Source organism: Canis lupus, chromosome 4, assembly GCF_048164855.1.
Source record: "Canis lupus baileyi chromosome 4, mCanLup2.hap1, whole genome shotgun sequence".
NCBI classification, from domain to species: domain Eukaryota; kingdom Metazoa; phylum Chordata; class Mammalia; order Carnivora; family Canidae; genus Canis; species Canis lupus.
The window spans coordinates 41,336,238-41,357,949 of NC_132841.1; the positions used below are offsets into that span (position 1 = coordinate 41,336,238).

A 21,712-nucleotide genomic window follows, 5' to 3' on the forward strand; every position below is an offset into this window, starting at 1 on the left:
GCATAGAAGCAGGCGAGGGATTTAATCTCTCTGTGCCTTGGTTTCCTCATCCATAAAATGACAAAAGCAACTGCCATCTAGATTTACTTTTAAGATTAAATTAATACAGAAAAGTATATGAAATGGTGTCCAGCACTTGTTAAGAGCCCAGCAAATGTTAACCACTGTTATTATTACTATTGTCATTGTAAGAGTATTTTCTGCATTATTTGTAGACACCGGGAGTGGCAGCACCATAAATGTTCATCAATTCTGGTTTTACTGAGTAAGTTACAGTGCATTCATACAATAGCACACTATGTAGCCAGCAGGTAAACTGAGCCCTGGAAGTTAGAGACGAGAGGGAGATTTCTTTGGAGGATATACCCTTCTGTGCTGTTTGAACCTCTTCCCCGGGTGTACTAGATGTATGCATGAGGGAGAAGAGGAGATGGAGGGAAGAGGGAAGCAGCAGCAGAAGAGGGAGGAAAGGAGCAGGAAGGGGAAGCTGTGAGCATCTGGCCTGAGCCCTCTGAGCAACAGTGCTGGTTCTCATTGTACCTTCATGTTTTGTGCATCAACCTCAGGGACTTAGTCAACATAAGTTCATCCTCAGCCAGGGATCTATCTATTCTCAATGTGGAGGCACCCTGGTGGTGAGATGACCCTGGACGGTGGCAACAAGAGGAGTATTCCCTGGTGGAGGTGGAGCCGGGAAAGGGGTCACATGCTGGCCCTCAGTTCCTACCTGTGGACCCCATCTAGCACTCTCCTTCCACATCTCTAGCGCTCATAGCTTTGTTGACCTTTCTCCTGGGGCTATCTGGCATCCAGGTCCTGGAGGAGTTGCCCACTCCCTGCTTCCACATTTCTGGGCTTTGCCACTTCGCCTAGCTCCCAGTCTCTTATTCTGTAGACCAGCGGACTCTTTTTCTAGAGTGTTTATAAAGACAAATCTTCTAGCCACTGTTGCTCAGGCCAGATGTTCACAGCAGCTGGACCAGCACACTCCACTGGTAGGTGATTCAGAGGACAGCATGGGCTCTGAAACATGGGCGAAAGAGAGGAACTCCTCCCTTGTTTCCCCCTCCCCTTCCCCTGCTTCTCAAGACCAACCAGCCAGCAAAACAATAGCATCCACCATTTATGGAGTGCTTACTAAGTGTCAACCCTGCACTAGTCATTCCATACCCTAATAGTGTTGGTCCTCGCAACTTTGGGGGAATATTTGAGACGCAGAGGGGTCAAATTACATGTCTTGGGTCACACAGCTAAGAAGTAGTAGATTCTGGATTTGAAGACATATCTCTGTATCTTCAGAGTTCATGCTTTTAAATTCTGGGACGAAGTGCTTCCCACGGACTCCTCCCAAGGGGCTGCCGGCGGGAAATGTCTGTGGTTGTCACCATTTGTGATGAGTGAGGTTGGAAGATGATAGAATTTTAGTGCTGGCCTTTCTTGTCAGAAATATCTTTTCTAGGGGAAAAAAAAAATCACTCTGTCCTATGGTGTGCCTTTGGCTTCCTTCTCCTTCGCCAGTGCTAAAGTACAGCATATTCTCCCCAGAGTGTCCTGAGATGGGTGGAACTCACATGGAAGCAACACCCTTTCATTGTAGAGCCAAGCCTTGTTGCCGATACCTCCCCACCCACTCCTGCAACATCCTTCAGAGCAGAGTTTGGGACTAGATTCTCCATCCTGACTGTGATGTCTCCTGGACGAAGTCTGAAGGAGACCACATTACAATGTTATGTTTTCCTCAGTATAATAAACTTGCCCACCTCCTCCCTATTACCAAGTTTCAAGTGAATAAAACAGCCTTTGGTATCTGGACAGAGCCGCAGGTATATCTCCCCAGTCTGAGAAAGGGACCCATTCCTTGATGAAGTGACAGAAAAAGGAACCAGGAAAGTGCTGTGTGATCAAAGGCAGGTGTGTCTCTATATACACGGATGGCTGTGAACGCCACCTCTGCTGACTGCATCCCCTTTTCTGGGCTCTGGATATGGAAAGTTCTCTTGGGGGTGACTGGTTTGCTTCAAGATCTTGGGTAGGACCTCAGGCAGTTCTGGGACCTCTTCTCTGGCAGAGGGAGGAATTAGCAGGTGAAGAGACGGTGGACCTCAAATCTTTTTTTTTTTTTTTTTAAGCAAAATGATCAAGAAGTTATAAAAAAAGACTCTTCTGAGGGCTGAGGTAGATGGGAACTGCTTGGGTGAAGGTGATAAGGAGGGAGAAATAGCAGATTCAGCTCAAGACAGAGCTAAAAGAATGAGATAGGGACAGAGGGGTCCAGCTCTGCTCCCATAGAAGCACCCCTCCCGGCTCAGATGCCTTTCCTGTTAGGGTGAGTGGGAGGCCAAGGAATGATCTCAGGGCTGTGTCTTGGTCTCACCCCACCCTCCCCACCACCATATCCACTTCCGGGCAGATGTCACAGGTCATCAGATGCCTCCTTTGTGCTGACTCTGCCTTACTTGTCAGCCTGGCAGGCATGTAAGGAGCTCAGTGCTGGAGTCCTTAACTGTGTGACTTAGGTCCTTGGTGACTGCATCTCTTAAAGAGAAGCAAAGATATCTCTCTGAGACCTGGTCTTTGGGGCTGAGCAGGGTATCTGGCTGGAGTAAACACTCAATAAGTAACATCTTTTGCCATTGTTATTATCATTCCAGTTCTTTTTCCTCCCCTTTCAACCCCATACTGTCCGGAAGCAATTCAGGAAGGAAAATTACAGAGCTTCTACCTACATGACAGAGTCTTCACAAAGATCAGGAAAACATAGGAAAGCAGCTTCTAGCTTCCACCCCTGAAGCTGCAACCCCCTTCAGAAGTAAGAGTTGGAAACACTTTGAATCTGGGAGATCCTCGTCTCCCTCCAACTAGCCTTCGTTTCTTTTTTCTTCTCTTCTTTACTTTTTTTTTTATTGTCAGCTCTATTCTACATACTGAGAAGTATATAAAACATTATGTACTCTGTTAAGGTAGGCAAAAGCCAACATGTCAATGGCTTCACTCAAAATAACCAGTCAAAACTGGTACTCCTGAGCAGCAATGGGGTGCCCGATAGGGAAGCCTCTGCTCCAGGGGGGTGACTCAGGGATCCAGAATGATGGCATCTCCACCATCTTCATCACAGACTTCCATACTTACCTTGGGAATCAATACTCAGACAGCAGATGAAAGGAGAGTGTGGCTTGACAGGCTAGGGCTAGAAGTGGTATACTGTACTTCTACCCATGTTCCATCAGCCAGAATTCAGTTTCATGGCTAAGTTCACTGCAAGGGAGGCTGGGAAATGTGATGTGCTTGTGGTTCCAGAAGAAAGAGACAACGGTAGCCAGCTTTGGCATTTGTGCAGTTTAAAGCACACATCCGTAGAGTCACAGGCCAGGTCCAACAGCAAGAAAACTTGGTGTCCCTTTCATATCATATACCCTCCCTTCCCTCAAAACCACCCCTCTGACCCTCCTGATAATCACTTCTCTGTTTTCTGTTATCGTTTTCCATGTAAGTACTCATTCCTGGGTCTTTCATTTAAAAAAAAAAAAAAAGATAATAAGTTACTTTGTTTTTGAGGTTCATCTTTGAAAAACACTTTCAATAGTGACTTAAAAATCTCTCTGGGGACGCCTGGGTGGCTCAGCAGTTGAGTGTCTGCCTTTGGCTCGGGGTGTGATCCTGGAGTCCCAGGATCGAGTCCCACATCGGGCTCCCTGCATGGAGCCTGCTTCTCCCTCTGCCTGTGTCTCTGCCTCTCTCTGTGTCTCTCATGAATAAATAAATAAAATCTTTTTAAAAAATCTATCTGGATGCAAACTAATGCATAATAGCAGTAGTTGGTATCGTGTAAAGAGTACTGACTAGTTCAGGCACTGTGCTAACTGTTCTACGTGGATTATTTCATTTAATTCTGGTTATTCTAGGAGCAAGGTATTAGTATTATCGCTGGTCTTCAAATGCAAAATGTGAGCTTCAGAAGATCACATAGCTAATAATGGCAGGGCTGAGATTTATCCCAGAGAGGAACCTAAGCTTTTAATTCACATAATATACTGCCACGGGTATTGTGGTCACCTTGTTGGTCATACCACCCAATGTCCATTCTCCCTTTCCTAATACATGTTTCTCTCCAAAGAACTATCCTGTTTCCCACACTAAAGAACTATCCTATTCACATGGTGAATATGAGGTTCCATCTCAACTCCCAAAATAGACATGGGATACGGGCCTAGGCAGTTCCATCACTGTATTCCCCTGGCCATGGTAATTAGTTCAGGGATGAGTATGTGATCCAGCCAGAATCAATGAGTTACAGCAAGACCTTTGCAACTAGATGTGTTGTTTTGGTTTATTTATTGGTTTGATGGTTTTTTGTTTTTGGTTTTTTTTGTTTTTGTTTTTGTTTTGTTTTGTTTTGGTTGTTTTTTTTGTTTGTTTTTGTTTTTGTTTTTGTTTTTTTGGCAGAGCCGAGGAATGAAGAAAAAAGAAACTGGAGCTTAATGATCTTTCTAATGCCCTGGATCAAGCCATTCCTGAAGTCCTAACCATTTTTGTATACATGAACTAATAAACTTCTTTTCAGCTAAGCCAATTTGAGTTGGGCTTCTTACCTTTAAAGAGACCTATCCCAAACTTTTACACTGAGTAAATGATGTTCACAAATGCTCTAGGAAATGTACTATGTTGAGGATAAAATGTTCTCAAAATGCCTTCACAGTTAACAGTATTGATCATTTGAAGACTTAGATAATTTCTCTTCAAGGGATTGTTCCATCTTCTCTCCTAACGAAAGAACACAAAAAAAGAATCCTGCCCAGCTGTAGAATAAGACCTCCCATTCTACCTACAGACTCCACAGAAAAGGTAAGGCAGACAGATTTCTCTGTGAACATGGGCCAGTGAGATATCTGATCCCAGGAGATTTGAGGAGCTCAGTTTAAAGGGATAACAGGGATCCCTGGGTGGCGCAGCGGTTTGGTGCCTGCCTTTGGCCCAGGGCACGATCCTGGAGACCCAGGATCGAATCCCATGTCGGGCTCCTGGTGCATGGAGCCTGCTTCTCCCTCTGCCTGTGTCTCTGCCTCTCTCTCTCTGTGTGACTATCATAAATAAATAAAAATGTATTAAGAAAAAAATAAAAATAAAAAAAATAAAGGGATAACAAAGCCAAAACTATTCTAAACGATGATTTTTTTCAATAAATATAAATCTAGAAGGATCCCACTTATAAAAAGAGTAAGTTTTATTCTGCTATTTAAAATTATTTCAGTTATCTTGATCAGCTATGATTCAGAAAACAAGATTCTTGATTCTTCTTCATTTGAGATTATACCATTCCTTTTTCCCCCCGGAGTTAGGAAAGAAAACATTCTCACTTCCAGTTCCTGGTTACCCATGCAGTAACCTCTGCCTACTGGCTCCGGCCCACACTCATTTTTACCCTGGGAGCCTCCAGGCCATAAATCTATCCTTTGGCATGAGTGGTCCCGGGGCTCCTGAGCCAGCCCTTGGCCAACTCCTCTGTGCAGGGAGCCTCCAGCCCAGGGTCTAGAGTCAGGGAGCTGCAGCTCAGGAGTGAGAGAAAGGCTAAGTCCTGGGGCTGGCAGAAAAGAGCTGGCAGAGGGGTGGAGGCAAATAACTCAGGTTTTAAAAACTTTTTTAATTGAAATACAATTCACATATCATAAAATCCACCCCTTTAAAGTGGGCAATTGAATGGTTTTGAGGATATTCACAATGTTGTGCAACCATCACCACCATCTAATTCCAGAACCTTTTCATCACTGCACCCCCCCCCCGCCCCCCCGCAAATCTCATAGTCAGTAGTAAGTCCATCATAAGAGAGAAAACGCCACTCCTTTGTTCCTAATGTTGGGGTTTCCCCTTCCACCTGGACCGGAAGGAAACATCCTTGTCTTTTCTTCATACCAGAGAGGATTAAGTGGAGAAGCCACAGAGGCTAGTCACTAATTATTTCCTTTCCCTTGGGCTTTAACATTCAAACACAAGAACAAGATGCCCAAAGAGGGAGACTTCTAGAGATCCAGGAAACTGCATATGCATCTATGACAGATCACAGCCTGGGAGACAGTAAGTCCCTCCTTACATAAGCTGGGACTGCACCTGGGAATGGCTTCTTGCTTTCCAAGTGAGTACTATTGTGAGGAAAGCAAGTGCCAAGGGTGAAAATGTAAGGGGGTCCTTACTTTCAGAGTCCTGCAAGGGCTGGATCCATTCCAAATTGGCTGGCTTTTAATTTGGGATTTTATACAAATCCCTAGAGATCTTGGGCAATTCAAGGGGAGGATGCTACCCAAGAGGCAGATCTTGGGCTTCCTGCCCATTTATCGTTTGAGAATTTCACCTTGTTTTCATGTAAGTTGAAAAATAAAGGACAAACCTCAGGTTTGTGAACTTAATCATAATAACTACTCCAGGGAAATCTCAACTGTGCTCTGTGTCTCATGATATAAACTCTAGGGTATAGATGGGATTGGGAGGAATCCAGGAGAGAAGGACTGACTTAGTGGGTGTAGTGTGACATTAGCAGAGAAATGTGTCTACATCTTCCTGATAAAGTGTGCTTTCATGTCAATGACTAACTTTATGAATTCACTTGAAATTATCTTCTGACGGCATTGTAAAGCTGATTTTCCTTCTTTCCTGATACCATTTCTTCATGCAACATTTGCTGAATACCTTCTATGATCCCGGCAGAGCACCAGGCAATTGGCATACAGAGAAAAATAAGATGTTCTTTATTTCCAAGGAGGTCAGTCTTAGAAACAGATCTTTATGATCCAGGTCTGTGACAGATACATGTACAAGGATGGGTGAATATATAAAGAACCAACTTTAGGGAAGTTTAGCATAGTGCTATTTATGGTAGTAAGAATCTATTTTGAAATAATATAAATATCTAATAATAGAGAAGTGGTTGGGGATAAAGTAAGGGGGTATTATCATTTAGTGTAATTGTATAGAAAACTATGTTCTATTTGTAACTGAAGGAAGAGTTCCACCATCCCCCAACACACACACACACACACACACACACACACACACACACACACTTCCATTTATTTCTTATAGATTACATACAGAAGTCTTAGACTCAGTGCTGGCAAACATGTTAGATTATACCTATATAGTGTTTAAATTTGGGTGTATCTACATTCTTTAATGAAAGAATTCAGATTTTTCAGAAGATAAAATGGTTTTCTGGCTTCCTTTGAAGCCACATGAGAAGATGTGACCACAATAAGCCCCATTCCACACAGCAGTGCTTGGCTGGAGCTGTGTGGTGGGCTCCCTTGGTCATGTGCTGACCAGCCTGCCATTGTTCCCACTCCCCTGCATCTCCCAAAAGAGGCTGTAGATTACCACTTATCATCCTACAATTGGCCCATTGTACTCAGTGATGTCATCTTTCTGATCACTGTATGTATGTATTTGAAATTTGACCTCCTTGGAAAAGACAGGATTGTCTCGGACAATGAATATCTGGTAAAGGCATGGTGTATGTATGTGTGTGTGTGTGTGTGTGTGTGTGTGTAAGAGAGAGACAGAGAGAGAGAAAGAGAGAAGGATCTAGTAGTTTGCCTATGAATGAGCAATTAAAGAAAGAATCATGTCTAGATCTCATAGTGGTGAGGAAATCTTAGAAGAGCAAGGCTTGGTGGACCCACAGCAACCCTGGGCAGTTGTGCAGAACATAGCATGTCAAAGCCTTACTTACTATCTCTTGTCTAGTGGGCCTTGTGGCCAGCATGGCATTATTTTGTGCCTTAGCAGATTAGACATGTGGGAATGTCCTGCTGTAGGAAAGAGGGATGGACCCTGGGGTAGGACAAATACCGATGGGTCAGGAAAGCAATTTTCCAAAATCTGGGTGAATTTTGAATGGACAGGCTCAAAGAGAGAAGCCAGAGACAGAAACAGAAACTCAGGACGATGTCCAGAAAGACACTTAGAAAAAGGTTAATGGGTTTCATGACCATTGAGGCAACTAACCAGGCAGCCAGATTTGTCTTCAAGGCCAAGGACACACATCTTATTCTCACATAAGAAGACAAACCAGAAGGGCAAAGAGGGCAGCTGGAGAGGTGCTACCTGAGTAGTTCTGTGGAACCAGGCACGGCAGTGACAGTGATGATCTGGGACCCAAGTTCCACTGCATCATCCCTGGATCTGAAACTCAGGGGAAGCTATAGCTATTGGGGCAGGCCCTTAGCACTCTCATGGAGCTGTATGTGTGCGTGTGTGCGTGCATGCGCGTGCACTTGGACATGCAAGTGTGTGTGCACCTCCCCACATCATTCAGTGCTACCCAGAATGGCAGACCATACTCTAAGCACTATGTTAAAGCTTCTGGACATGAAGAGTCTGTCATTAAAAAAAAAATAATATATATACATATACATATATGTATATATATACACACACACATATGTATGTATATATAAAACATATACAACAACATATAACAGCATAGAATATATAAACATCTATATAAACACTACATAGATGATGTCATGTAACTAGAGCCACCACCATGTGTCAAATACTCGTAGGCACTAGAAATGCAGCCGTGGGGCAGATGGACAAGTCCCTGCCCTCACAGACCCCATGTTCTCGTGCGGGATTAAAAATAAACAAGTAAAGCATTGAGTCAATGAGAAAATACATTAGGTGGTGAAAAACCAAAGCAAGTGATATGGTACGTTGTGGTAAGATGGGAGATATTTCAGACCAAAGGATGGAGACAGGCTGTTCCTGACTACAGGTAGGATAAGCTCCAAGCAGAGAGCCCTGCTACTGCAGAGGAACCTGGGGTATCTGGGGACGACCAGGGGACCCAAGTGGTGGAGCAGTGTGTGAGGCGTAGAGTCCAGGAGATGAGCTTAGAGAGGGAGGTAGGAGCCAGGCCAAGGGAAGCCTTGCAGGCCTTTGTGGAAAGTTCCAATTTCATTCTCAGGGCTATGGGAAGCTGTTGGAAGGTTGCAGACAAGGGAGTAACATGATCACAATTATTTTTATTAAGCTTCCGCTGGCTGCTCTGTGGCAAGTGGATCACAGAGGGCAGGAGTGGAAACAGGAAGGCCAGGGTGGTGGCCGGCACAAATGTCCAGGCAGCAAAGTCAGTGGGCAGAGGCCAGCCTCATTTCCCAGCTCAGCCTCAGGCTCTGTGGGGCGGCCGGTGGGTTACCCCTCTTTGCACCTCTCACGGGGAATGGTGCAGTGCTGGCACACACTCAGTAAACCTGGGAGTTAGAATGCTGGGTTTTGGAGTCAGATACTGGCTGACTCTGTGGCCTTGGGTGAGTAATTTACCTTCTCTGAGCCTCTGCTTTGTCAAGCTTTCCTCAGAACAGGGCTGCAGCTACAGTGTCCCAAATGGAGCTGTGTCCATGTTCTCCCTGCCTTGTCTAGGGTCCCACTGGACAACCACAGAGAAAACCTGAGTCTGTGCCCCCAGGAGGGAGAGGAAGGGGATAGACTATTGAGCCCAGCTCTAGGGCCCTGGATCATCCAGGCTGAACCCCACTGTTCCTTGAGCCACCTTGGCCTCACAGATCCATCTCTCAATGGGAAAAGTGAAGAAAGCAGGCAGGGCCAGAGTGGGAGCTGGCCCTGCTCTGAGAGACAGGGAAGGGCCAGGTGGAGGGAGGCAGAGAATGTGACTCACTTGGTCAGTCATAGAGGATCCCAGGAGGAGATGTTCAGGAAGTGGATCCACCCTCCTCTTGCTTCAGTGAGGACATGTAGCCAATCCTGCTCATATCCCCAAACTCCCATACAGGGGGCAATGGGCAGAGTTGAGCAAATGGAATGGGGTCAACGGAAGGTTAAATGAGAACACAAAGGGTCTTGAGGGAGATTAGGGTAGGCAACTCATCAGGCATTGATGGACCTGTGAAAAGTCAGCCATCAGGGATCAGTGAGGGGGTCCTCGGGGTAAGAGAGGAGTGAACAATCAGTAGGAGCCCTGGGGGTGGTTGCAATGGTCACTTGGAGGGCTGGGGTGATCAGCAGAGAGGCAGATGCCCCTGCACATATGCCCTCAGCACTCATCATTTCCTTGCACATTGACCCGAAGGACACCAACTTGGAAGCTCCTATAAATCTGAAGGTTTCCTACAAACTGGACAGGCCAGAGTATTAGGGAGTCAACACCTGCTGTGGGACCCCTCAACCAGTAGCTCCTGCCCCTCTGGTGGCCTGGGGCAGGTGTTCTATACCATCTTGCAGAGTTGGGACATCAGTTGCCTACATTGACCTCCTGCCCTTGCCTGTCTCATGATCCCATTTTCCTTGCCAGTACTTTCTGGAATCACCCTCCAAACAAACTATGTGTACTCATATCCTCACTTCAAAGTCTGTAGTGAGGGAGCCAAACTAAGACAAGAGAGGAGATAGAGGAAATGGTTCTAGAAAGTTGCAGATCATCAGTGAGAGAGAGTGGCCGAGGTGAGAGGGAGTAAATGATGGGTAGTGGGAGGTGGGGGTCAGCCTTTATGCTACGGCTGATGCCAAGACATGACCCCAGTGTTGTTGTATGCCCACCTGGGCCAGGCCTTACTCTCTTCTCTCTCTTTGCTCCTCTGTAGGATGGAGCTCATTACCAGGGAATGAGAGAGGATGAGGGTGAGGAGCCTCTGCTCAGGCCCTGTGGAGAAATCTCTTCCAGGACTAGAGTGATAGGGAGGCCCCCAGGCTCAAGCCCCTTACCCTTCCCAACTTAAAAGGCCCAGTAGGAGGAATTTCAGAGAATAGGATGGTTGGAATTCCATCTTAGTTTTCCAGATACTCTAGGTCTAGATGAGTGCCCCAAGCACCAAAGCCTTTGAACTGGGTTCAAAGTGGTTCTTATCAGGGGGTTCAGGACTCAAGTAGCTGTTAAGAGAGCAGTAACTTGGCTGAGGGAGACTGGACACTGCCTTTCAGGCAGAGATTGTTCAAGAAAATTCACTCCTCCCACAGGAAGCCACCAAGAATTCCCACCTGCTTGTCTCCCTTCTTGAATTTATTGATTCAGCAGACACTGATTAAGCACTCTTGGGGTCTGGGCACCCTGGATGTCATGAAGGTAGTGCAAAGAACAAGATAGACACGCTCCTCACCTTCATAGGTCTTTCAGTTTCAGACAAAACCAGACTAGAATCAAGAAAACAATAAGTAGGGATGTCTGGGTGGCTCAGTGGTTGAGTGTCTGCCTTTGGCTCAGGGTGTGATCCTGGAGTCCCGGGATCGAGTCCCGCGTTGGGTTTCCCGCAGGGAGCCTGCTTCTTCCTCTGCCTGAGTCTCTGCCTCTCTCTCTATGTCTCTCATTAATAAATAAATAAAATCCTTTTTTAAGAAAAGAAGACAATAGGCAAAGACTAAGTATGCCTAAGGCGAAAATGAAAAATAAAAAAATTCCTGTAAGTTTTCATTATTGTAGGCAATTGTGTCCACATCACTTACAAAGCTATTGCCAAATCTGTCCAAGGAAGCAGAATTTGGGAGGGGAAGGGCACAAACTTGCAATAAGTAGTGCATAAGCCCTAGAAACCTAATGTACAGTATACTGAATATAACTAATATTGTATTACAGCCAACAAACTTGCTAAAAGACTAAATCTTAATTTCTCCAAACACTTAAAAGAAATAATTATGTAACGTGAGAGTGGTGCTAATTATCACTACCATGGCAAACATACCACAATACATAAATGTATCAAGGCAATATGTGGTACACCTTAAGTTTGGACAATGTTACAGGTCAAGTATATTTCAATTTAAAAACAAACAAACAAACAAACAAAAAAAAACAAGAAGACAAACCAAATGATTGCAAATTAAGAAAAGGACTAGCAGGGAAACCAGATAACCATCGGGAGCTAAAAGGGGAGTTTGTTCTGAAAGTTGGTCAGGGATGGCTCCTCTGATTTCCCAGTGACACCTGAGTTGAGACTAAAGAAGAAAAGGGATGAGATGCAGGAATACCACCTGCCCAGGGTGAATGGATCCAACTGACACACACTACTGCACTCAGAGCCTCATTTAATCCTCATAACTCTGGGAGGAAAATGCTGGTATTCCTTTCACAGAGGAGGAAACAGGCTCAGAGAGCGACACAACTTGCCCACGACGAGCACAGCCAGTGAGTGGCAGGATTCCTATCCTGGTAGACCTGGGTCTTGCCTCAAGGTCTTTGCCTGGAATTCTTTTGAACAGCATTCTACACTCTTCCTTCTCAGGTCCTGGCTAAATGCCACTTACCTAACTTAGAAATTACCTCTTCCAAGGAAGCCCTCCTTACTCTGCCATGCCTGGGTTAAGATCCTTTAGTGCATTACCACAGGCCGCTTGCAAAGTAGCAACTGCATAGTGTTAAAATTGTCTATTTCTGGGAATGTCTTTACTTCGTGTCATACACACAGTGCCAACAGAATCCGCCAGGCTGATAAGTTGGGCCTTCCCCTGGCTGCTGTTGATTGGCTGAGGGGCAGACACCTGACACAAGCAAAGCCAATTAGAAACCTTCCCTGGGACTTTGAAATTGGAATCCAGAAAAAGGAATGGTCTCTGTGCAGATGGCTGAAGCTGAACGTGTAGGAGGAGCCACATTCTGTGCCTCGACCAGGAGAGAGGACTGGAGGCTGCTTCTGGGAGAGAAGTAGAGGTGAGAGTTAAGGAGAAAGCACTTCCTGGGTTCCCCAGGCCCAGGCTCAGGCTGTGACTCCAGCCCATCCCTGGCGTGCATTCAGCTCTTGGAGGCCAGGACTGCCCACGGGGGCCTTCTCATCTCTGTTACTTATGACTGAATGACAACAAATACAAGTTGCTCAGTAAACATTTATTAAATGAACTAATCAGTCCAAACATGGTGTTGATTCCCCATCTCACCGAGTCCTTTCTTCATGGTATATTAATTTGGAAAAAAAAAAAAAAAAACCAGTAAAACTATTTTTGTTTGAGACTGAAAGACCCAGCTGGCAGGCTCCCTCAGTCCAGAAGAGAGGAAGATGGCAGGCTAAGCCCCAGCAAGAGGCCCCATTGCGTGGCCTGGGGTTGACAAGCACCTCTTCCTAGGCTGTCTCCCCTCTCTGAGGCGGCACTGTCAGACACAAGGTCAAAGGCCTGAAATGGGTCCCTCCCAGTAACCTGGCCAAGCCTTGGATATGAGTTGGAGGAAGAGGCATGAGTTTGCCTGAGAGCCAGAGGTCACCAGTCAGAGCGGATGCTTTGAATTTAGACCTGGGTTTATGAGCCGCAGCGGCCGCCAGCCGAGGACAGGGCCCAGCCCTTCCCAGGCCAAGGGCTGCTGGGAGGAAGGCACTTTTAATGGAGTGCCTGTTTCTCCCAAATATTACGCTAGGCAGGGAGTTTGGACCAAAATGAAAGCAGAGGGTCTAATTTTAGACAGTACCTATGAATGAAACTTGACCCGAGCTGGGGAGGAAATACCTTCCCCAAGCCCGTGCCAGGACCAGTGTGTGTGATTTTCTGCTAAATTGGGCAGCTCCTGCAAACAGGTTACTGCGGGGACTCGGGCTTTTTTTTTTCCCTTCTCTCTCCACAAAGTTAGTCAGACTCTTTCTTTATAAATATACATCCCTCCTCCCCTTTGCCCCCTCCTTTTACAAAAGCTCCTGGTCACTGCATCCCTGCCTGTTCTGGTTAGTGAACTGCCCACTCGTCCTCTTTCTTCTGCCCTGCCCTTCCCTGGGTGGCCCTCCCTTAGGACCAGGAACTCCAGACATTAGGTCAAGCGACATGGGACTCCAGAGCCCTGCGTCCACAGTACCAGAGCCCAGGGTCAGCTTGGCTGGGATCAGACGGAAACCAGACCCAGACTGTGGACCCAGTGAAGGCAAGGTTCACATCTGCCCTGTGTCCTGCTGCCTCTTAGGTGCCTGGCACTTGGCCTGCCCAGGATTTAGTTTCAGTCAATAGCTATCAACTCTGAAAGGAAGGACATCTGCCTTCTTGGTGGCTGTATACGGGCCCAATTTGCGTAGAGTCCACAAGCCATCCTTTCTTTGCCTTTTTTCTGTACAATGACTTGGCAATGCCACCCAAGAGCAAAAGAAGAGCCTGAACTACCCAGACAGATGTCACAGTGGCAAAGACGGGAAAGGCCACCTTGAGAAGTTTACAGGCCAGGGCCTCTATTATGGTCATGTCTCTTCTGGCCTGCCGTCTTCAGTAAACTGTCCATAAAATGGGGAGAGCAATCCTGGCTTTTCCAAGTGGCCTGACTGGTGACCCTCCCCAGGACATTCCTCCACTTCTCTTCCCAGCTCCAGCTCCAACCAGGGGCCAGGCCAGACTTGGGGGCGAAGGCAGAATCATGTCAGCCAAGCAGGACAGAGGCTGGAACGCGGCTCCGTTTTCAGTCTGGGGCGCGGCCCTGGCCCAGCTAAGGATCCGGTTCATCTGTAGCCGGGTTCTGTGGCTTTGGAGTGAAGGTCCATAGAGCATCCAGAGCAGCCTTGCAAACCCAGCAGGCTGGGCTAGGGAGAGTGTGTCAGTAGTGACACTCGTCGTGAAGATGAGCCGGAGCAATGTGGGCTCTCTCCCCAGCAAGCCCTGACCATTTGCTTGTCATATGTCAAATGACTCAGCCATTTGGGACCCATTTTCCCTTCTCTAGAAACCTTCCCGGCAATGTTTCTGAGGAGGGTAGAAGAAACCTCCCTAGATGTGTTTATCTCTGAGCATTTTGCACTTGCCAGCCTCCACAGTTGTGTGAGCCACAATTGTCTTCCTTAAAATAAATACGTCTCCCTCTGGAGAGCCCTGACTAATACAGGAGGAATACATTAACTCTTTTACCAATCCATGGCTTCAACAGAACTGAACTTTCTCGTCCAGCAACAGCACAGGGGTGCCCCCTGGCCAACTCATAACAATCGGTGTGGCGCTGCCTTCCTCACCGAAGCCCTACCTCACTTCCTACAAGAGCTTGCTTCTGTAAAACTGGATGTACATCTGGGTTTTCTTTGTGTAAACTGAAATCTCTTAAGTAAACTCAGAGTATCAAGCAGAATGCTTTCAGCAACAAAACCCCAAAACCCCAACTCATAAACCATAAGTAAATATTTAGCTCATGTATTAGAAAGTCCAGGTGCAGGGCAGGCTCTGCAACTGGCTAACTCAGCAGCTCAAGACTGCCATCAAAGCTGGCTCATTCCAGCCATCCTCCCCGCGCCTCACCCTCAGCCTGGTAGTAACATGGCCACGGTGGTTTCAGTCTCTCCACCAGACACCACCACATAAGGGGAGAGTAGGAGAACCTGGTCTTCTCTGGCTCTCGCTTAGGAGAGAAGAAACTCTTCTTGAAAGCCCACAGCAGATTCCCCATACATCTCATGGAGGCCACATGGCCAGTTCTGAAGCAATACCAGCAAGGTGGGTGAAATCGTGCTAATTGACTTAGACTAACCACCTTGGATGCACTGGATGTTAGAATGAGTAACGAGAACAATTTAATCATCCTCCATACTTGGGGTAACCTCTATGAAAAGAACCCCTCTGCCTTATTCATCAGTGTGGCAGAGGTTCTGTTAAAGACACAGGATCAGACAGGGCAGATTATTGCACATGTTAACAATTATTTTGAATTGTGTTTTACTATGTTGTGCCCCTCCTCATATTTCTGGAGGCCGTAACTTGGTCACTCTCCACCAACCAAGATGTTGCTTTCTTCCAATGTGGCTTTCTCCAGCCTGTATGAGATCTCCAGTATGAGATCACATCACATCCTATGAGGATCAGGGCAGAAAGTGACAAAAATATACCTAGCACTGGATGTGCAATGTGTCATTTAATTGCCTTGTGAGCTCTAGAAAGTGGCTATCACGATCCCTCATGTTAGGGATGCTTCAGGTGCAAATAACAGAATACCCAAGTCCAACCAAGACTTAATTATCTCCTATAACAAGGAGTCCCAAGTTTGGTGCAACAGTTCAGCATTGTCATCGGAAGTGTTCTGTGCTTCACCTGTCCACACCAGCGCATGAACTTTTATTTATGGGCTCATCATCTCATGGTTGTAAGATGATTGCTTCAGCTACAACTATCATATCTTTGCACAGAGGAATTCAAGACAAAAAAGAAAGGAAGGAAAATGTTTGATGTAAACCTCCAGCCAGACTTCCTATTGTCCTGAACTTGGTTACATGCCAACTCCTCAGCCAATCATTGTCTTAGACCAAATATAATGCATCCCTCCGTAGTAAGCACATTGCCACACATTGCCACCCTTTCTAGCAAGGAAAATGGAGTAATAGCTATTTGGTGGGCAACTAGGTGTCTGCCACATGCCTATTCTACAAATAACAAAACAGTCTCCAAAAGAGACCAGGAAATGTCCAAGGTCACCTGGGCAGCAAAGAGGCAGAAGTAAGGTTCAGACTCAAGTTGAGATGGTCCGGATCAAGCATCTTTTCACAATGCCACAATAGCAAGAGAGGATATATGTCCTGAAGCACTTTTTATTCACATCTGGAACCTTCCATTGGCCAATTACACACTCCCTGGTAGCTCTCTTTGGTCACCCCAAGTATGAACAGGACCCCACACCACATGGTCCCATTGTAGTTGCAGCCAACCCAACAAGGACTTCCAGTTTGCTATTTGGGGGTACCCAGACACACTTCTGCTGCTTTCCAAATGTAGTCATTAACATCGGGCTGTTAAAGGCACTGGCTCCCTATTTGCACTGAGCCATTTTTATGATATCCAGTGAACATGAGAGAACTGCAACCAGAACCATTTATAGACTTCATCTTAGAGTCTGCGATGATATATATGCTTTTTCCAGGTATGGACTGGGGGAGGCTGTGTGTATAAATCTTGAATTGATAGAAGACTGACACAGAGGGTAGGGGCCACAGAACAACACAATAGACAAAACTTTGGTGAGAGACTCATGGCACCTCCTTCTAGTACCATCCCTAAGGCTTACCAGCTGCAGGACCCCAAGGTGGCCACTTTTTTCTTCTCTCTGGCTGCTTCCTCTCACCTTCCTTGCTTTCGACCACAAATATACTAGAGGAAAGGAACTAATTCTTATTCATCTTTGTTTACTTTTCAACATCTAATGTCTGGCACATAATAAGTACTCAGAATTGGTTGAATCAATGAAAGAATGAGTACATAAATGAAATGAATGGACATCTCTCTCCCTTGAGGGAGAAGTAATATTTGATGTCTCTGTTCTGATCTGCAACAGAGAAGGAACTCAACCAGGTTAAATGAATGAATGAAATGTTTCAAATCTGGGGTTGTGTCCACTTAACTCCACTTGGCCACTGTACTTACTGGTTCTTCTCTTTACAACTTTCCTCCTCTGACTCATTCAGGTCTCAGCTCAAATACCCCTTCTCGGGGATGCTATACCTCCAGTACCTCTTTATGCTTCATCTCTTTGTTCATTTTCCTTCCCAATACTTTTATCAGTATGCAATAATTTTCTTTGTTTATGGTCTATCTCCTCTGACAACAATACAAGCTCCTTGAGAGCAAAGCTGTTTGGATCTCCTTCACTGTGGTGCCCCCACACCACAGTGGAGAATGTCTGGCACATAGTGGAAGCTCAATAAGCATTTATTGGGATGCCTGGGTGGCTCAGTGGTTGAGCATCTGCCTTTGACTCAGGGATGATCCTGGGGTCCTGGGATCTAGTCCTTCATCGGACTCCCCACTGGGGAGCCTGCTTCTCCCTCTGCCTATGTCTCTTCCTGTTTCTCTGTGTCTCTCATGAATAAATAAATAAAATATTTTAAAAAAGCATTTGTTGAGTGAATGAATACATGAATATGCCTCCTAACCTTTTATAAGCCTTTCAGTGGCCCCTCTCCAGAGCCACAGGCCCTTTCTTGTCCCTCCATTCCTTTCAGGGCCTCTTGCAATATAAAGCATCTTAAAAGCCTTTCCAGCCTTGGCATCATAACCCCATACCTTGGCCCCTTACCCATCTGATCATGCTTTCGATCCTTCTTCTACCCCCAGGGCCCTACACTTCACCTTCTTGATTACTGGCTATCTCTGGTGCAGCCACACAATGGAATACAATACAGCTATTAAAAATGATAGCAAAGACGTTCATGTATTGACATGGAAAGACACTCATGATATATTGCTAATTACATTACAACATTTTATATAAGTAGTTAGATTCTATGTCTGCCAAATCTCTATTTGTAAGTATATGTGCTTGCACCACATGGAAATAATCAGAAGATTATACAACAAAATCTTACCAATGATAATATCTGCATATTTCCTTTCTTTATAGTTTCTTCTGTTTTCTAATCTTCTTATGCTTCTGTATCCCCTGTATAATTTCTAAAAAATATTAAGTTCAACGATATGAAATTACTATTTTGAAAGATCAAAAACAGTCAGGTATCCTCCAGTTCATATGATTAGATGAAATAAATAAACTAAAAGATCAATGAGCATTTAGGTAGAGTTAAAGGTGAGGAGGCATTAGAGAGAATATAAACACTAGGAGACCCAAGATTGCATGCTGAGTGGAGTTGCTATAGGGAACAATCCCGCCAGCAGGACCAGGTTTGAGGAAAAAGAAACCGGTCAGGTCTTTTAAAGCCAAAAGACCATGAGTCATCTATGTCCTATATTAAGATACTATAATCCCAGGTCACTGTTAATCAACAGGTGATTGGAGTTATTGAGTAGGTAAACAGTAGGACAACTAGAGATGATTTCCATGGTGTCTGTGGCTTTCAGTGTTCCCTGCCTGGGCTCCATAAATAGAGTGCCCAATTTGGGAGTGATGTTGCCCAGTGACCACTTGAGCAGAAGTCAGCTCCACGCCATTGCCAGTAGCCTGAGAGAGTAAATCAAGATTCACCAAAGGAAGGAGAGGAACAGGGAGGAAAGGAGAAGGAGAAGGAAGAAAAATATTTATATTTCCCAAGCACAAAGGTCAATGGCAGGTGCTTTCTCCAATGTGCTAAAGCCTTTCTACACCATAGTTTCTGAAAGGGGTGGTGACGCCATGCATCTACGACCATCATTTGAGAGAACTGAATGGTCAAAGAGTCTTTTATGAAGTTCCTGAGCAAGGACTCTGATGTGCTGTGGCATTTGTCATAAGGTTTTGTCACAGATAAGCACCTAGCTCAGAAGTGGGAAGCCAAAGGCAAAAGGGTGGAGTCTCCTGGAGGTTGGTGGTTCTGGGAAGAGTCAAAACCAGCCTCAGTCACTGCACCCAAACCACACACCAGTAGGCTTAGAACAATCAGTGCAAACATTCACTCTCAGGGCATGAAGGGAACTCCACCCAGCCTCTGGAAAACAAGAGCCATGGAAGCCAAGGTGCATTTGAGGAAAAAGGAAAAACTAATGTAAGTTACCTGCAGATTAAAAAGAAAAAGGGGGGATCCCTGGGTGGCGCAGCGGTTTAGCGCCTGCCTTTGGCCCAGGGCGCGATCCTGGAGACCCGGGATCGAATCCCATGTCGGGTTCCCGGTGCATGGAGCCTGCTTCCCCCTCTGCCTGTGTCTCTGCCTCTCTCTCTCTCTCTTTGTGACTATCATAAATAATAAAAAAAATAAAATAAAATAAAAAATAAAAAATAAAAAGAAAAAGGGGCAAAAAGGTTAAAATGAAAATGGCAAGATCTAAAATTTGAAAAAACAAATTTTCAACCAAAAATTACAAAGAACTAAAAAAAAAGAACATTTGTTTTAAAACTATAAGGAGAGAGGGAATTCAACTTCAATAGAAATCAAAGAAATGCAAATTCAAATAGGAAGATGTCAATTCTTTGTCATCAAATCACCACCAATTTTAAAGGTTAAAAGTATGTAAGACCGCATGCTGATGAGGATGGGTAATCTGGACACTGGATACTCACTTCTGCCTAGATGTGTAAATTTATGTACATAAATAAATATATATTTATCATATGTATTGTATATTATGCATATAAATAAATAAATAAATATTATATTATATTATATTATATTATATTATATTATATTATATTGCAATATATAACCAAAGTTTTTTAAGAGTATTCAAGATTCCAGACCTTTGACCCAGTAATTCTATTTCTGAGCTTCTACTTAGGAAAACAATCCTTTAAAAAAATCATAAAACTTTAATTATTCATACTTGTTTAAAAGTTGAGACAACTTAAATCGTCAACAGTAGTCACTTAAAATACTATTATAAAGATTTACAACAGGGTGACGGGTACTGAGGGGGGCACTTGACAGGAGGAGCACTGAGTGTTACACTATATGTTGGCAAATTGAACTCCAATAAAAAAATATACTATAAATAAATAAATAAATAAAGCTTTACAACAATATATTTATAAAGCTGTATTAATAAAAACAAAAAAACACATAAAATGCTTATCATATAATATTAAGTGAAGAAAAATCAGGAACAAAACTGTACATATAGTAGAATCCAAAACTTCTAAAAATAAAATGAAATGGAGTAGAAATAACCCAACATGTGTACATTGGTTGGAGATGATTGAAACTGTCAGTGATTTGGGGGGTTTTCCTCAGACTCATCTATTACTCAAGGAGTCTTTAATATTTTATGATGAAAAAAAGCCAGTTCTATTTTTTGGCAAGCAAAAAATTAAAAAGATAATTGCCAAATACTCTGCAATTTCTGTGTCACAAAAAAAGTGCATGATGCCAAGTTCATCCGTGACATACCTATCACACCTTGTCTTCCTTCCCCGGAAAGTACTCTCATTTCCCTCCGTTAGGATAGAAGTGGGGTTGGGGCCAACTTGTTTAACAAACACATGGAGTGCATAAATATCAGCAAACTGAAACAAAAGGAAAAGAAGGCAAGAATACACCAAGGGGATCATTCTGATGAATCATATAAAGCCTCATCACCTTGATACATCTAGAAATGTGAAGGTAAGGTAGAAGCATCTCTTCTTGAGTCGACCTTAAAAAAAAATGAAAATAAAAAAAAAAGAATTCCTGAACTGTTGAAAAGTGAGCAAACTAAACTAGAAACTAGAAAGTTTCTAGTAACCTAGAAAGAGACTGTAAAAGCAGACTGAAAAAAAAAAATCTCAAAGAGGGTTGAAATTCTTATCTCAAAAGAAATAAACATTTGAAATACGCAATATTGTCTCAAAAGGAAGGTAAATGGGCATATAATCCATGAATTTGGTGATAGGTAAATGGAAGCTTCCGTTTCCAGGGAAATGAGAACCAGCTTCTGGAATTTAGATCCCCACTGCTTCACATGTTGGCTGGGTGCTCTCTGCAAGCCACTTCATCCCTTCCTGGAGGCTCAGTCTTCTCATCTGTAACATGGGAAAACCATTCCCCCTCTCTGGGTCATTGCCAAGAGCCACCGTTCATTATTGCATATTTATTAAGCACTTTCTCTCTCTGCTGGCAATATGCTTCATGTGCATTATCTTAGTTCATCAATAGTAAGGTAATAAATGTCAAGGGTGTATGGGTTTTATGAGTTCTCTTTTTACCTCTCCTTGGTGAATTGGTTTCAGATAAACAGCCTGTACCCTGACTGCTCAGCAATAACACAAGAATACGACATGGTCAATTGGCCCAATTCCCTGCACTCAAGCAGCTCCAGAGTTCTCCAACATCATCCAATGTGCCTTTCTTCCATCAGGACCTACTGTGTGCCAGACATGATGCTGTGTGCTGGAGACATAACCATAGGCAGCTGCGGGCTTCGTGCTCCTAAAGTTCATAGTCTG

The 21,712-nt window shown here is 44.5% G+C and overlaps 1 long non-coding RNA gene across 1 annotated transcript; it reads right to left on the bottom strand.

The window, feature by feature from the left end:
- Positions 1-4,632: 4,632 nt before the first annotated feature.
- LOC140631562 (uncharacterized) lies at positions 4,633-21,147 on the bottom strand. The gene is made up of 3 exons (XR_012029105.1): positions 20,868-21,147; positions 18,234-18,318; positions 4,633-4,761 (listed from the first exon to the last, which is right to left on the bottom strand). It is a non-coding gene; the product is annotated as an uncharacterized lncRNA (long non-coding RNA).
- Positions 21,148-21,712: the final 565 nt, after the last annotated feature.